The sequence below is a fragment of the Bubalus bubalis genome, chromosome 8 (assembly GCF_019923935.1).
Source record: "Bubalus bubalis isolate 160015118507 breed Murrah chromosome 8, NDDB_SH_1, whole genome shotgun sequence".
In the NCBI taxonomy this organism is placed as follows: domain Eukaryota; kingdom Metazoa; phylum Chordata; class Mammalia; order Artiodactyla; family Bovidae; genus Bubalus; species Bubalus bubalis.
This window is the reverse complement of record NC_059164.1, coordinates 54913778-54931573: the sequence shown is the minus strand read 5'-3', so window position 1 is coordinate 54931573 and position 17796 is coordinate 54913778. Positions and strand designations below refer to the sequence as shown.

Sequence of the window (17796 nt, the reverse complement as noted above, 5' to 3'; positions counted from 1 at the left end):
AAGACCCTGATGCTGGGAAAGATTGAGGGCAGGAGGAGAAGGAGGCAGCAGAGGATGAGATGGTTAGATAGCATCACCAACTCAATGGACATGAATTTGAGCAAACTCCAGGAGATAGTAAAGGACAGGGAAGCCTGGTGTGTTGCAGTCTATGGAGTCGCAAAGAATTGGACACAACTTAGTCACTGAACAACACAATGGAATACTGCTCAGTCATAAAAAAATAATGAAAGTTTGCCATTTGCAAAAACATGGATAGATCTGAAGGGTATTTTGCTTAGTGAAATAAGTCAGAGAAAAACAGATATTGTATGTTATCACTTAAACATAAAATCTAAAAACTAAAATGAATGAATATAAGAAAACAGAAAAAGACAGATACAAAGTGCAAACTAATGGTTACCAGTGGAGAGAGGGAAGGGCAGAGGGACAAGATAGTGGTAGGGGATTTTAAGAAGTACAAACTACTATATATGAAATAAATAAGCTACAAGGATATACAGCTAATATTTTATAACTTGAAATGGAGTATAATATATAAAAATGTTGAATCACTGTATTATATACCTGAAACTAATATACTATTGTAAATCAACTATGTGTGTGTGTGAAAGTTGCTCAGTCGTGTCTGACTCTTTGTGACTGCATGGACTATAGCCTGCCAGCTCCTTTGTCCAAGTGCCTCTGTCCATGGAATTCTCCAGGCCAGAATACTGGAGTGGGTAGCTGTTCCCTTCTCCAGGGGATCTTCCCAACCCAGGAATCATACCCAGATCTCCCACACTGCAGGTAGATTCTTTACCAACTGAGCTGCCAGGGAGGTTAATTCCAGGCTGGTTCAAAGGATATGATTATCTATTTGGCAACTGGTAAGAACTGCCTTTTTACTAATTGCAGTACAGTGTTATCAAAAAATGGCAAGATGTTGGACAGCACTGACATGCCCAGCATTATTTAAACATTTGTTTTTGAATAAATGATGGCAAATGTATGGGATGGAATATTATTTGGTTGTTAAAATACCCATTAAGCACTTAACTGTTAAACAAATGCTGGAAAACAAAATGGTGTGCTCTGTCACAGTTTTGTTAAACTTGTGAAAAGTGGCATGGAAAAGTGAGAACGGTTTTACCAAGGACAGCTGGTATGGATCATCTTGTTATTATACTATATCATTATTTCATGCTGTTTCATAATTTTTTTTAGTTAAAAAAGTAAAACATGATGAAGTGTAACAACCAGTTAGTTTGGTTTATAAGTTACAGGAAAAAATTATTTGTTACTTTGAAGTCACTTGCCATTCATTATATCAAAATGTGTAACTTTACTTCTCCAAGTAACTTACCTCTCCAAGCATTAGTGTCTTCATCTATAAAATATGAGAATACAGAGCTCTCAGAAAATTAAAAAGTTAGCTCCCCAAGTGGTTGTTGTTTCTATTTCTGGAATGGCAACCTACTGTAGTATTCTTGCCTGGATAATCCCATGGACAGAGGAGCCTGGCAGGCTATAGCCCACGGGGTTGCAAAAAGTCAGACACAACTGAGCAACTGAGCACTCACGACCTTATTCACAGTGCTCAGCTGCGAATGATATTGTTGATATTTTTTAAAATGACTTTCATTGCTTCTTTGTACCTTTAGTGATACCTGAGCACTGAATTGATTTACTCTTTAGAAGTGGAAAGTCATAGGGCTCAAGTCAAAGTTCCAACACAACAGCAAGGTGAAAAATAGAGTAGCTACCTGATCCACTTGCCATGACTAAGGGTGAAAAGTAGAACCCTATTTGGGACTTTATTTGAGAGTTATCTTTGGAAACATAGAAAGATTTTGGGCTTCAGGTATTTTTTCTCTTTTTAAATTTTTGTCGATAAAGGCTTCTCATCCAAATGAACATGAAATGTAGGCTTTGATATCACCTATGGTAGCCTAACCTAAGAACTAATGTGTTGACAACTGTCTTGTGATTACTTCACAGTGGATGTTTTTCAAAGGATGACATTTAGAGTAAACATGAACTGCTTTCAGATAGAGTTCACACATTTGTGTGTAAAAACTCCCAACCTGCAATATTATTAAAATGCAATAACATTAATTTCAATATCATACCTTTATTAGCATATATACTTGTTTATTCAGTGCTACCATTTAATTTGTTCTTCAGGATTACTTAGGAAATAAATTCAATGCACAAATAAGTACTTACTGAAACTTCTAATAGCATAGAAAAGATACGTTAGTACTTACAATGATAAAAGGCACAATCTTGATTTCAAGAAATTTAAGATAAAGGTGACAAGGGCAGGGATGGATGTGAATGGGAGGGGTTCGTGGGGCTGGTGGTAGGTACAAAAGGGACAATAAGTATCTAAATAATCATAAAACAAGACTACAAGAAATGCAGTAGTACAGGTATGAGCACTGACCTATGGACTCTGGAAGACAGATATTAACTCCTTTTGGGAAAGACTTCATGGAGAAGAGGACACTTATAAAGCAAATGAAATGTAAGCATGGAGGCATGGCAAGGCATTTGACTATGGTAATTCCAGCAGTATGAATAAAGGAATTGAGAAGGAAACAGAGGAGATCACCTTGTGTTTCAAAATAGTGGATTCTTTCTAAACTAAATTAGACATGTCATTAAACATGTACACACATGCAATATTTTATAAATAATGTTTCTAGTCATTCAGGTCAACTACACTACATATTAAAACTTATTAAAATTATGTTCTGTAATTATAATTTAGATGTTCAAGAAAATGTTAAGACCTTGCAATGACTCCCAGAGCCGTCCTGGGCAAAATCTGAAAGGCTGGTAGCACTGTACTGAGGACAGTAAGGGCACATGCAAGCCAAGTGAGAGGATGCCATGGTCCACTGTGTATCCTTGGCTGGGGCATCCCTTTAATATATTAGCTCGGTATCATAAATACATTGATTAAGTGAGCAGCAATTAATATTTGACAGGCATTGTACTTGAAAATAGGAATACAACAGTAAATTAATGATATAGTCCCTGTCCTGATGGGGTTGAGTTTGGTTAAGTAGAGATTCAAATACAGAGTGCCTGATGGATATGTAAAGAATGCTGTGTGAGCATACAGTGGGCTGCATAGTTTGGAGAGGATGGACCAGGGAAGACATTCTAAAGAAGTGCTGCTTAAGTCTAAGACATTAGGAATAAAGCAGATGAACTGGGAAAACTAGGCCAGGCAGAGTAAAGAATATGCAAAGAGAATAGTGGTAAAGGTGGGTAGAAAGAGAGAGAGGAAAGGAACATACATGGTGCTTTCTGGGAAGGGAAAAGCTTTAATGTGGCTGAAAGCTAGAATGTAAAATAGACTGAGGGTCATGGTCCTAGAGGAGACTGGAAAAATAGGGGAGGAAATAGGGTACATTAATAGTGCTGAGGTTTAAGTAAGTGTTAAGTGTTAGTCGCTCAGTCGTGCCCGACTCTTTGTGACCCCATGGACTGCAGCCCATCAGGCTCCTGTGTCCATGAGATTTTCCAGGCAAGGATACTGGAGTGGGTTGCCATTTCCTTCTCCAGGGGATCTTCCCAACCCAGGGATCGAACCCGGGACTCGTGCACTGCAGGCAGATTCTTTACCGACTGAGCTACAAGGGAAGCCAAGATTCATTAAGGATTTCATAAAACTAAGAAATCTGCTAATGAGCTTTGAGTTGGTATGTAACAGGATCAGATCTGTGTTTTAAGAAGTTTACCATGGTTGTTGTGTTTAGAAAAGATTGCAGAGGGTTAAAATGGGAGGTCAGAAGACAAGAGGTTGCTGTGGATCTCATCCATATCATGATGGTGGTCTGAACTTGGGTAGGAGCCTTGAGGATGGAGAGAAGTGGGTGATTCTAGGCAGAGTTTGGAGGTGGGCTCCATAAGACTTAAGAGATGGACTGGATGTGGGGTGTGAGGGAGAGGAAGGGGCCACACACCCTCTTGGATGTCTGTCTTGGCCACTGGGAAGATGTGTCTGATAGCTGAGTCTCCCCAGCAGTGCCATAGGGACTGAGAACATGAAATTTCAAGGTTGCTTGTTCCTGGAGCCTGCCTAGTTGACTTCAGTTAGTGTGTGTGCTGTTTGCTGTGAGTGGGAGTGGCAGGGCTACCGTTTGTTTTTACTTTTCCTTCTTGAGACAATCCCTAATCATACTCGTTCAGTACAGAAAATGAACTGCCCCCGCTTCACTAAATTGAAATCCAAAAATGTACCAAATGACTAGACTAGTTTTCACTGAGGAATTTGAAGAGGAACTCCTCCTCATGCTGCCATATGAAAATGGGTAATTACAGTATTTTTAACTCATTAGACCTTGTTGTTTTTGAAATTAGGAAAACTCTTTATATGGAGCAACACATTTCTATCATTAGGAAGCCTTTTAGAGATTACTGATGGCTAATTTTATAGATGAAAAAATTGTGATTAAGTTATTGGCTCAAGGTCAATTGCCTGGTAGTTGATTAATTTCTTTCTACATTGTACTAATGATGTCTTAAAAAAATGTTGACTAAACAAGTGAAAGTGGGCACATGTCATCACAGGACCCATAAAATTGTTTTATGTAGGTTATCACAATGCCCTGGTAATTTCTGTGGCAAAATGAAAGAGCTGTTCTGACAAATCACCTGAAATGGAATGTTATAGTTTCTGGTCTTGGCATCATGTTTGCTTCTAAATTCTTTTGTTAAGTGATCTACATACATTTATCCAGAGCATAATTATCTTGATTAACATTGAGAAATACGGTATTTATAATTCCAATGTTTAACAAAGTACTTCATGATTAGCCCTTTAAAAATAAATTCTCTTGTATATAAAATTTCATAATTTTATTTCACATTATCAGGTGCCAATATTTCCAAAATTTTACTCACCCATATACAGTAGATTCAGTGCAAATATTTGTGAAAGGGGTATTGTGGCTTTCATACTACAAATCACATTTTAGCATTTTATAGCAGTCATATTTTTCTGGTCTGCCTTTTGTTTTTAGATGTTAAATGTATATTAATTAATCACAGAAGCAATTCAGAAAAATGAAGTTACTAAAAATTAGGAAAAATAAAATCTTAAATGTGCTATTCTGCACACATATTTATTAATTTGGGCATATTCTCACCTAGGAATAAAAATCATCTTTGGGGTTCATAAGTTAAAGTAAGAGCTTCCTCCACACTCCCCATGTAGGAAACAAACATTAAACACATTTTATGGTGCTTATATGACTTCTAATGAGATATGTTAAGAATATTTTTCTTGATGGAATATGGACTAGATTTTCTATTTTCCTGAAAGACAGAGGCAAATTCCTTGCATCTCCTTAAATGATCTGGGCAGTTGCTAAGCTTTCATTATATCACTTAGAAAAGACCCATGGTTGAGCACGTTAGGAATTACTAAAATGGATTCAATTTTCTTTTTTTCCTTTTTCTTTTTCTCAAGAGACTCAGGTACAGATAAGATGGCCCAAGGAAACTTTAGAGAAGCCAAATTTTCTTTTCTTTATAGATATCTTTGAGTTTAAGCAATTTGTAAGCTTATAATGAGGGAGAAACTATAATAAAGAAAACAGACTCAAAGAAAATGTCAAAATTAAAATATAAATGAACTGTTTAATAAGGGTTGTTTCTATAACTTCCTAAAGATACCCTCTTTATATATAAGCACAAAATTGAGGCTAGTAGTTTTTTTTCCCCTTGTGTCTAGAAACTGTCCCCAAATATCAATTATAACATCCGGCATGCCAGGTCTTTAATAGTCCTTATTTCACGTATTCCTCATCTATCTATGAGGGAAGTAATATTTTTCCTCATTTAACAGATAGGGAGGCAGAAATTTAAAAGAAATTGACTTGTCCAAGATCACATTTTAAGTGATGGTATCTGGCTATCTATTATTGACTGGATTCCAGAGCTTGGGCTCTTAATCCCTACTGTGATACCACCAAAGAGACTGATATGTGTCTCTGGGGAGAGATTGGTTTGGAGATTTGCTCCTATTCAGAGAATTCTCCCTTCATTATGTGCCACAGGCTAATATAGCTACACCACTTTTCTTACACTTAAAGTTGGACATGGCATTTGACAAACTTCTGCAGAGCTTAGAAAGACTAAGAGGGTGAAGGTGCATGTGACATGTAGCTACCGAGATTTCCTAGGCCTGGTTGGTTCCTTCAGTTGGTATGTTTGGTACAGTTTTTTTTAAAAAGTTGCCATTTGCACTGGCAATGCTGAGACAAAGCATGGATACAGATCATTTTGTAAACTTCATCTGTACTCCTGCATTCTTGACTGAGCTTATCAGGTAAAAGTAATAATATATTATTTGATGGGTGAAAAGGGGAGGCTAAATGTGAGCGATCACAGGACCAAGGTCTCTGAGTGAAAATTCCTTGAATCGATGGTTTACCTGGTGCTTTTATCCCCCACTCTTTAAATATGCACTGAGGAGACTTGGACTTCCAGGAAGATGCACTAGGCCTCTTTTTTCCTATTTCTACTGCTGCTGCTGCTAAGTCGCTTCAGTTGTGTCCGACTCTGTGCAACCCCATAGACGGCAGCCCACCAGGCACCCCCGTCCCTGGGATTCTCAGGCAAGAACACTGGAGTGGGTTGCCATTTCCTTCTCCAATGCATGAAAGTGAAAAGTGAAAGGGAAGTCACTCAGTCGTGTCCGACTCTTAGTGACCCCATGGACTGCAGCCTACCAGGCTCCTCCATCCATAGGATTTTCCAGGCAAGAGTACTGGAGTGGGGTGCCATTGCCTTCTCCATTTCTACTGCTAAATATAGCTAAAAATCTCAGATATTATTTATAAAATGTATATAAAATTTGGAAGAAAGAAGGCAGACTTCAGGAACAGAAAATATGGTATTAATTCTCTAGATTTTCTTTTTGTCTCATAGATCTGAGTAGGACTGGAAAAGCTGGTGACCCAGAAATGTAATGTGCTTAGACATGGCCATGGGCCACTGGAGACTATGCAGGGAGCCTGAACTTCTTCTCCCTCCTAGTAAGCACAAGGTACCCTATCTGCAGGGTCAGCGGATGGCAAGCAAGGAACAGTAAAGAGGTTCCCCTAGGACTTTTACCTCTGTCTGGCAGTTATAAGACAGAATCCCAGAAGGAAAGAAGTAGATATGGTTGAAAGAGCATTTGAAAAAATAATGGCTAAAAATCACCTAAATTTGGGTAAAAGACACAAATCTGTAGGTTCAAGTTGAGTGAATCTCAAACAGGATAAACCCAAAGATATTTATGCCAAGACACATACATCACCTTTTAAAAACTAAGAAAGGAGAAAAAAACAATTTGAAAGCACCAGAGAGAAATGATACAGGAGAGGCACTGATTTTTGGCATTGGATGAATGGGTCGGCAACCAGCATTTCTTGCTGACTTTAGCTATTAGTCTTTTTAACTTGACTCAACCAAGCTAATATGTACAGAGCATTTACTAGATGTCTACAAATTATGCTGGGCACCCAGGGGACATCTGCTAATCCCATTCTTCCTATAATTGCTCCACAGCAGGTATTACCCTCAGAGCAAGTGAAAGAATCTCAGAATTATAAGGAAAAAAAAAAAAAAAAGGAAATAGCAAAGTTTGTAATTTGGGATTTCTAGGTGAGCTTCAGCTCTGTGAACTCCCTGAAATTAATCAAAGGATGCCAGCATGTATATGCATTTTTCTAGGGAAACGACCATGGCTTTCATCAGATTCTTAAGACGGCTGGTGGCTCACAAAACCTTTAGAGACCATAAGAGTTTCTGCTCTTTTCAAGAAAAATCATATACTCCAACCTAGATAGAAAAGAACTAGAGAAGGTATTCCTCATCATATACATCAGAATTACTGAAAGTCGCCTCACAATTCTCTATTATTAAGGAGAAAATAGAAAAATGGCGGTTTCTAATTCCTTTTAGGCACTTGTAGAAACACAGGCTCATTAAAGAATGTTTGCCTGTAATCTTATTTTGAACATTAAAAAAATACTATCTGTTGGTGACTAAATAACCAATGCACTGTGATTTAAAATGTATTTTAAGACTTTCCAGGTGGCTCAGTGGTAAAGAATACACTTGCCAACGCAGGAGACATGGATTCGATTCCTGGGTTGGGAAGATCCCCCTGGAAGAGAAAATGACAACCTACTCCAGTGTTCTTGTCTGGAGAATCCTATGGACAGAGGAGCCTGGAGGGCAACAGTGCATGGGGTCAGAGTAGGGCATGACTGACGGTCTCTGTCCAATGCTAAGTCATGTCTGATTCTTTGCCACCCCAGGGACTATAGCCACTGAGGCTCCTCTGTTCATGGGATTTCCCAGGCAAGAATACTAGGGTGGGTTGTCATTTCTTTCTCCAGGGGATCTTTCTGACCCAAGGATCAAACCTGAGTCATTCTTTACCGCTGAGCCATCAGGGAAACCCAGCCTGGAGGGCTACAGTCCATGGGGTCGCAGATTCAGATATGACTGAGCACGCACACAAGCATTAGGTTTCCTCTACCTTTAAAGCTGTTTTATGAACTGTCCTATGCCACTTGAGCCTCCAATAAAGATAAAAACAGGCTTTCCTGTAATTTAGGTAGGTATTTCTTCCAATGACAATGGAAAAGTTCAGACATACAAGGATACAGCAATAGCCTCTTTACCTCAGTACCAGTAGGCTGGTATATAAGAGATAGGACAAACTGTCCCACAAGCTGCATTTCTTTTTCCATCTTAAAAAAAAAAAAAAAAAAAAAGACATGCAAAAAAGTTCTGTTGTAAATCAACTGAACTCCAATAAAAATTCTATTACTCAATGTATAACAGCCAATTTATCAGATAAAAGACTGTTTTCTTTGGTGGGAAAAACAAAACAGCTATGACAAAAACAGATCCATGTGGTTTCTGTCTTTAGTGTGTGGCTGTCCCTCATTCTTTGTATCCCCCACCAAATCCTTCATGCAAGCCAGGTCAGCTCATACCTGGAGAAATGCATACAAAGGATTTTAGATTGCTATTGCCTGTTTTCTGATCAAAATTAAGGCTCCCAATGTTACCTGGAGAGCTAGAGATTGGATAATGCATTAGTTTAGGAAAAAAATGTGACCACCTTTCATTAAGACCCCATAGCAGTTTGATTTACTCATACAATTCTATGTTGGTTGTATCTACAGTCAAAGGAATCACTGTGGACCCTTGTTAAACAAAGAATTCCATACCCCAACCTACAATGCAACCAGGAGAGGAACCTGGGAATCTAACGGTTTTTATCAACTTGTTTGATCCTTGCATTCAAACAAGTTAAAGCAATCTTCTTAAACTTGAATGTGTATAAAGTTATCCTGGGTTCTTGAAACAAAAGCAGATTCTGATCCAATTGGTTGGGGGTTGGGTGGAGGGGGCCTAAGACTGCAGTTTTAACAAGTCCTAAGGTGATACTGCTGCTGCCGAGGACACTTTAAGTAGCAAGGAGAGTGTGCCTCATGTGGCTTGTGTGTAAATCAGTACATGCCATAATAACATTTGCCTTCTGCATCTGTGGATTCTCTACCAGGGGCCTCTTCCCTACCTTGATGCTGCCCATTTCTCATTTTTCACTGATTATATCTCTAAAAGCTGGAGTCAGCAGTTAAGATAAGGCATCTACTCGTCTCCACTTAGTTCATAAAAACTTCACAGAGATAAAAACAGTCTGAAATAAACAGAAATGGACACCACAAATTAACTTACATAATAGGTTTATACTTAACATAGTACTTCTCACCATGGAGATGTTACTTAATTAATATAAACATTTTTTGTTTTTGTTAAACAATAAATCTCTTCTCCATTTCAATGTCAATATAAAGTATTTTTTTTTACATTAAATCTTCTCTCCATTTCAATGTTAGATACATTGAATACATTTTCTGAACTTTTTCCCACACAGAGATAAGTTTTAATTTCTGACCAACTGTATTTAATGTCTAGGTACAGTACTAACTTGGGAGATAACAAAACAAAAATCCAATAAAAATATGGAGAAAAATTCCTCAATGATGCAGGAGGCAGTGATTATAACTGAACAGTGGCAATTTCCTCGGATTCCGGACAAGAGTTTCCTTCTTCCTACTGAGAATTCTGAAACTATGAAATATTACTTATGCAAATTTCAGCAAATGCAAATTACAGATGGCATTTTCCAGTGCATTATCTGTTGTGACAAAAACATGTTGTTTTCCCTTTAACACAGTATATCAATTTGTTCCTTTTTATAGGAAAATAACCAATAATATGAAACTTCTCTATTAACTGTTTCTTGGGAACTTTCAGACACCAAAGCTCAGTTCTGAAACTCAATAGCACAAAGGTTTTCAGAGGAAGATTTGATTCAGGAGGCCCTTCAAAGTCACATCTGTCCATTTCTTTTTCGTGCATACACCCCCAAACAAGCACAAATGCCTGTAATGCTGAGAATCACACCTAACAAGAGAGCAATTGCATCTCCGGCTTCTACTGCTTCAACAACAGGCAGCACCAAAAGCAATGAAAAGAGGACTAGGAACAACTGTGTCGAAACTGAGATCATGATGTGGCTGGTTCTTGAAGGATGATCTCTATAAATTAAAACATGGAAAAAAAAGGAATCATTAAAAATTCCAACCTTTTCACATGACAATATGAATACATGATTAGTAACAGTTCATGCAACCTTTTCAATTAGGGCCTATAAATTATATTCAGACTCATCTCATTTTATGGTGAAAGAACCTTTGGGAAGTAAATGGTAATTAAAGATAGTCATTTGAGGCTCATCTCCCTTTCTCATAATAATTTCCTGACTCCAGCGATTTTTCCACACTGTATAAGGCCAACACTATGGGTATCAACAAAACAGAAATTGAACAGTAGAACATAAGAAAGATAGATGATGTACAAGACAGTAACTTGGAAATTGTCCTAGAGAGTGAAAATTATATTTTCTTAGGATCTCTCCCATCCAGGAAATGCAGACAAATCTAGCAAAGTCAAACAACATATAGCTGTGAAGTCGTGGGGAAATAGTAAGACTTACCAAAGAAAGCGGTACTGAATTCTATCAGACTCCCTTCCAGCAGCTCCGGATGCAGAGGCTAAGAGATTCCACGTGACAGCGCCTACTATCAGAGGGGCGTAGCAGGATTTAAAAATTACACATTATTAATTATTATTATTTTAAAGAGGCATCTAGAGTCAGCGCAGAGCGGGGAGGTTGTACGGAAGGGAGAAGAATGGGTAAAAACTAAAGACAGTTTGTTCAAACGGGAACTAGATTTAAAAGTTCGTTAGTTCGCCTATAAAGAAAAAGCTAAAAAAAAAAAAAAAAAAAAAAAGTCAACCGAAAACCAAGTTCGTCCCAGGACTTGAAAGTAAGACTTTAAAAACAATCCCTGCTTTGGCCCGGCAAAGTGCAAATTTGCCCCGTTTGACAAATACACTGAGCAAGCTAAGGAGCCTTCGGAGACAAGCTCGTACATTACCTTCAAGGAAGCAGCCATTACAGAAATGGTGAGCAGGGCGGTGTCTCCAAACTACATTTCCCACAATCCCCGGTGCCCACAACTCCCAGGGTTCTCCGGCGCGCTTCCATGTAACTGGCTGCGGGATGACGGTCGGGCTGTACCGATGGCGCGGAGGGGCGAGCTCCAGGGTTTCCTCACGTGGCCAAGCCTGTTACTGGTAAAGTGGTGTAGTGTATTTGTACGGAAACTCACTGAAAAAGAAGGTCAAAAAATGACAGCAAGTGTTTTTCTTTTATTTTTTAATGCTGTTGAAGGTTTCAAGACACACAAGAATTTTTGTCCTTTGACTGAAATGCATGCACCTCAGTCTGAAGAGATCATTGGAGCAAAGCGGAAAATCTCTCAGATACATTGAAACTAGCAGCTTCTAACATTTTTGAAGGAGGGAATCCTTTGACACCATCTTTTAAATGTCTTATGACATTTGTTAATTCTTTTTAAGCAGTGGGGGAAAATATGATTAATAAGACGTTTTGGAAAGTGTTTAATACGTTTGTAGGGAAAAACAGGAAGTTGAATGAAAAACAAGTTAACATTCTTTAGATCTCGGATTCAGGTTCTAGAGTTCTGAGTTTCCCCATTCAGGAGTGCAGTGTATGGTACACTTTAGAGACTAATTACTCATGTGTTTGTGATACCCACCCTAAATATCCCCAAATATGGAAAGTTGTAAATTATTACTTTTAAGTCATAAGGATAAATTATTTGCGTAAGAACCCTTCCTGAAAGGCTTTCTTGCAATCTAATCTATGAAATCCTTACTGAACCTTTCTAGTCATCCAGTCTTCTAAACTCTCATTTACTGACTGCTGCTAAGTCACTTCAGTCGTGTCTGACTCTGTGTTACCCCCATAGACGGCAGCCCACCAGGCTCCCCTGTCCCTGGGATTCTCCAGGCAAGAACACTGGAGTGGGTTGCCATTTCCTTCTCCAATGCATGAAAGTGAAAGTGAAGTCGCTCAGTCGTGTCCGACTCCTAGCGACCTCATGGACTGCAGCCTACCAGGCGCCTCCGTCCATGGGATTTGTCAGGCAAGAGTACTGGAGTGGGTTGCCATTGCCTTCTCCCCTCATTTACTGACTAGAAAATTTATTTGGCACTCAGGAAATTATCAGTTATTAATGATGTGGCTTAGTCCCTCTGATTCAGTCTCTCAGACACAGAAGGTATATTTCAGTTCTGTGCCTGTAATTTGCATGTAATTTTTTTTTTACTATTGGTTATCTTTTTTCTTACACTTTACTAATCTGTGGACTGACAGCAATGCTTTATATTGCTAGCTTCTAACACACACACACAGCAGGCGCTCAGAAATGTTGGTTGATAACAATTATTTGAATAAATAAATGTGCCATCTGGATTCCATGAGAGACAAAGCAGTGTCAAATAAACCAAAGCAAGGTGTCTTGCGAATTGGAAGTCTGTGGATAATTACACAATAAAGTCAGCATTGCTTCTCTAAACTTGATTATTTTTTTAAAAACTTGACTATTTTAACAAATTCTGTCTTTGACTTATTTTCCTTGAGCCCCTTCTAGTTTTGTACTTTTCTAATCAGTTATATTTGAAATAGGAGCTATTTTAAAATATTCTCTAGTATTCTAGTGTGAACAATTTGGGGATTTAATTTTTCCATATATGTTTATTCAGTTAGCTGAAGTCAGCAGAGACCACAACAAATTTAGTATTATTGCAGACTTGTTTCTAGGTGTGTCAGCATTGAAAATAATGGACTAATTTTAACTTTGAAGAGTGTGTAGGTGGTAAAATGCTTTTTCTTTAAATTATGTTAAGAGATCACTTGGCCTATCTGAAAAAGAGTGGCAGAAGTTTGTGCAGGGATGTTTTGGACCCGTGTAGTTTCAAAATAAAAATTGGTTAACTTTTTTAACCAGCATCTCCCCTAATCAGACAATTTAACAAAGGTGTTGCTATATATGCTTTTGTCTACCTTATCACAACCCTAATTTCCAAGTAGAATGGTATCCTAGTTCTCAGTTTTCTTTTCTTACTCCCCTAACTAGAGGTTTAAAAATAAATCAGATCATTTATTCCTTGCTTAAAGTTCTCCAGTTCCATCACAACAAGCATAAGTCCACACTCCTTATTAAGACTCCACAATATGCCCTACACATTTTGGCCTCTGCCTGCCTTTCTAACATCAGCCTACCAGTCACTCATTCTTTCATGCTTATTCCGATCGAATCACACTCATCTTTTTGCTGTTTCTTAAACATGCCAATTTTGTGGTTTTATTGATTCAAATTTTTATTGAATCAAATTTTGTTCTTTAATGTTTAGCCACTTTTATACTATTCATAGTAGAAACTACCTCATAAGTAAGAAGTCTGCTTTTGGGCTAAACTGTGAAGGTGTTTAGAGATTATTTTGAGTCTTCACTCAAAATTTAGGTATTACATATTTTCTCTATCATATTAATAGCAAAACTTTATGTCTACATATATATAAGACACAGGATGGTAAAATGCTTTTTCTAAAGCATTTCTAAAACAGAAGCATACTTTGTTAGGAACCTGTCTATAATGGTCCTATTTTTTCCTCTGTCCATTTGGTGCACAATTGGTAAGTCCACCTGGATGCTGTATTTTTTTTTCCTTAGTAATACCTGAATGGTTTCTTTTAAGTACTTTTTATTGCTGGATGAGCAGTATTGGCATTTTTGGTGAGTTAGTGCTTTGTTGTGCTGACATTATATTGCAGGATGTTTAGCATCTCTAGCCTGTGCCTGCTCAATGCAAATAAATTTGTCCAATCATGAAGAGAATCAACTGCCCTCACTATTGCCAGACAGTCTTTGATGAGATACTGTTCCTAGTTGAGAACTACTCAAGTTTTCATCAAGAAAATAAAAGGAGTAGTTGAAAACAGAATGAAACAGTTTACACACACACACACACACCACACCCCGCAACACTGCAGTGCTCTAAGGTTTTAGATCCTTTCTCCCTTGGTTATGCTCATTTTGTTGTTATCTACTGATTTCCTTTGGGTCCTACCAGCATCTTTTCCAGATAGGTTTCCTTGATCACTGTCTTATAAAAGCACTGATAAGCAAATTGAGGTGCGATTTCTGCTTCTGTTTCTGTCACTTAGTTTTTAAGCTGTGGAGAGGTGCTGTGATGTAGTATATGGAATATTAGCTTTTCCTCTGGCTAATTTCATGGATTTGAGTAGTTACTTAATCTCTCTGAAACTTACTTTACTTTTATAAAATATGCTTTGTGAAAATTAAGTGAAATGTTTCTAATGTGACCAAAAAGATGCCAGAGCTCAGTACGTACCAATTCTCTCTTATTTGTATTTCTGTTCCCCTACTTGCTGGTTGAGAGTTAGGGTCTCTGGGATTAGGCCACTTGGTTAGAATTCTGGCTCTGCTGCTTGTTAAATGTATGTAAGCATTTGTAAAACTCAGCTTGTCCTTCTATAAAACGGGATACAGTAGTACCTACTTCATATGTATATTATGAGGATTAAATGAGTTAATTTCTGGAATTAGTGGCTGGTATATAGTGGGCCCTCATTAAATATTAACTATTGTTACTTTATGCTGCGAATATTCTTGCCTGGAGACTTCCGTGGACAGAGGAGCCTGGTGTGCTGCTGTCCATGGGGTCACACAGAGTTGGACACGACTGAAGCGACTTAGCATTCATGCATGCATTGGAGAAGGAAATGGCAACCCACTTCAGTGTTCTTGCCTGGAGAATCCCAGGGACAGAGAAGCCTGGTGGGCTGCCGTCTATGGGGTCGCACAGAGTCAGACACGACTGAAGCGACTTAGCATGCAGCAACAGCAGCTGTTAATAAAATCCATGAAATTTGGGGTCTTCAAGATGTGCCTTCTCTCCATTGTGAATATACTCTTCTGCAGACAAACATGGTAAATAAAAAATGTCTGTGGAACTCCCCTGATACAGAGGCATTTTAGGTATGGCAACCCACTCCAGTATTCTTTCTTAGAGAATCCCGTGAACAGAGGAGCCTGGGGGGCTGTAGTCCCCCAGGGTCGCAAAGAGTCAGATATGACTGAAGCAGCTTAACACGCATACACTCAGGCTTTGGCTTCAGAGCTGACTGGAAAACATTCCCCTATTATGCAAAGGCTGTCTGTTTGTTCCTTTGATGGGATTTTAATATTTATTTCATACTCACTGGTGGTTACATTTATCTTTAAAATATGTTCTCTATTCAGTGATTGTCACATCATTGATTCATCATACTGGATCAAAAGGGTTTTGAAAATATAGGTAATAGGGTCTAGATATGGGTGAATAGCTCCAAGAAAGCTGGAATGAACTCTATGGCTACCTGAAGAAAACCCAAGAAACACTTTTGAATTCTATTTCTAATTACAGCAGCTAATCTATAACTCTGCATTGCTTTTTCTATAAATTTCAGCAAAGAAAATGGCAGCATTAGAATCTTTGCTAAAAGGGAATATAATAATTGAGACTGTGGGCTCAGAGAAATGTATTATTATTTCTTTTTTTAAAATTTATTTTTTAATCGAAGGATAATTGTTTTACAGAATTTTGTTGTTTTCTGTCAAACCTCAACATGAATCAGTCATAGGTATACATATATCCCCTCCCTCTAAAAAGTTTTTATGTATTTATTTATTTTTGACTGTGCTAGGTCTTTGTTGTGAAAGGGTTTTCTCTGGTTCTGGGGAGCGGAGGCTATGCTTCTTTGTGGAACACTTGCTCTAGAGTGTGGGTTCACTAGTTATTGTGCATGGGCATAGTTGCTCCATGGCCTGTGGGTTCTTCCTGGACTGGGGATGGAACCTTGTAACCACCTGCATTGGCAGGCAGATTCTTTACCCCTGAGACACCAGGGAAGCCCAGAAACATATTACTCTTGATGGATTGTTAATGATATAATTAATTGCAGAGCTTGCAGGACAGAAGGAAATATTTCTGTCTTACTCCTGAGAGATGGCACTCAACACAGTGTTGAACATGGTACCAAGATTTTTATCTTACCTCCTTTGCTTCTGTAAGGTCCACTGTTTGAAGAGGATAAGCATTATTCTTACAACGCCTACTTACAACTAATTTGCTTATCTTCATGGATGAGGGAACTCTATTTTGCTGAATAGCTTTAAAAATCATGTTTATTTCTCTTTAAAGTTTGTCTTTGACTTGTTAAGTCAAAGGTCATATATGTGGTTTTTATTAGTTTATAATGTATATTGTAATTGGAAATGTCAACTCAGGATTTGCTAGTATTAAGTGATGTAGTGAAAGTGAAGTCGCTCAGTCGTGTCCGAGTCTCTGCGACCCCATGGACTGTAGCCTACCAGGCTTCTCCGTCCATGGGATTTTCCAGGCAATAATACTAGAGTGGGGTTGCCATTTCCTTCTTCAAGGATCTTCCCGACCCAGGGATCGAACCCAGGTCTCCGTCAATGCAAGAAGATGCTTTTACCCTCTGAGCCACCAGGGAAGCCCCCAAGTGATGTAGGGGCAGAGATTAATTTCTGAGATACAGTGAGTATAATGATCCCCTCTATTCCTTTGACCTGAAGTTGTTTTTTTAAATTTCTGATGTGCCTGTAAACTATCTTAACAAACTATTATTTCCTAACTGTAACTCAGATTTAGATGTTTTGTCTAGATCACTGACAAGGACAATGAGTGCTATGTTGTACATGTGTAGTTCCCTCTTCTAAAAGAGATGATCATTTCCTTAGCAGTGCTACAGAGATGAGCAGTTTCTTCTGTGCCAAGCATCTGCTAGCTACAGGTTCTGCTTGTGAACATCTCTGGTAGCAACATGAACCACAGCTCTTCTGAAGCAGTGCCATATTCCATACCCCCACCTCCTGCCCAAGTTGTCTGAATGCTCCTGCAGGCTTCTATATAGTTCCTCTTTTGGCATTAAATATCTAGTGTTATCAGATCCAGAATTTAGTCTTTCAGTTTAGGAGAACCTAAGCTTATACCATCCTTCACTGAAACAGAGGAGGTCACTGCTAGGTAATGATACTCAGAGACAAAGAACATTACTTTAGACACACATCTGAGTGGTAGTGGGCAAAATTTCACGTCAGTTGTTACTGAGAAGTGGTTTCAGCGATGATTGAAGAAGTTGCCTCTGCTTATTTTAACTGCTCGAAGTGGGTCATTGGTAGTCCCTGAAGGAAGGGGCTTCTGGTATCCATCAGGGAAGGCAGGATAGGCTGACATCAAGATATTGCAGTGACTGGTGTGTATC

General features: G+C 38.5%; 2 long non-coding RNA genes across 3 annotated transcripts in view; one reads left to right on the top strand and one right to left on the bottom strand.

Annotated features, from left to right (window-relative positions):
- Positions 1 to 9735: 9735 nt before the first annotated feature.
- On the bottom strand, positions 9736 to 11630 carry SMIM30. 2 transcript variants are annotated; one of them, XR_328839.4, is made up of 3 exons: positions 11514 to 11630; positions 11069 to 11153; positions 9736 to 10610 (listed from the first exon to the last, which is right to left on the bottom strand). It is a non-coding gene; the product is annotated as a small integral membrane protein 30 (long non-coding RNA). The 2 variants fall into 2 exon arrangements; XR_328840.3 differs by having other exon boundaries at positions 11069 to 11150; positions 11514 to 11583.
- A 5-nt stretch (positions 11631 to 11635) lies between these two features.
- LOC123334719 overlaps positions 11636 to 17796 on the top strand; it is a 317276-nt gene continuing 311115 nt past the window's right edge. Inside the window, exon 1 of the long non-coding RNA XR_006552778.2 lies at positions 11636 to 11712. This is a non-coding gene — a long non-coding RNA (uncharacterized LOC123334719). The remainder of the gene's footprint in view (positions 11713 to 17796) is intronic.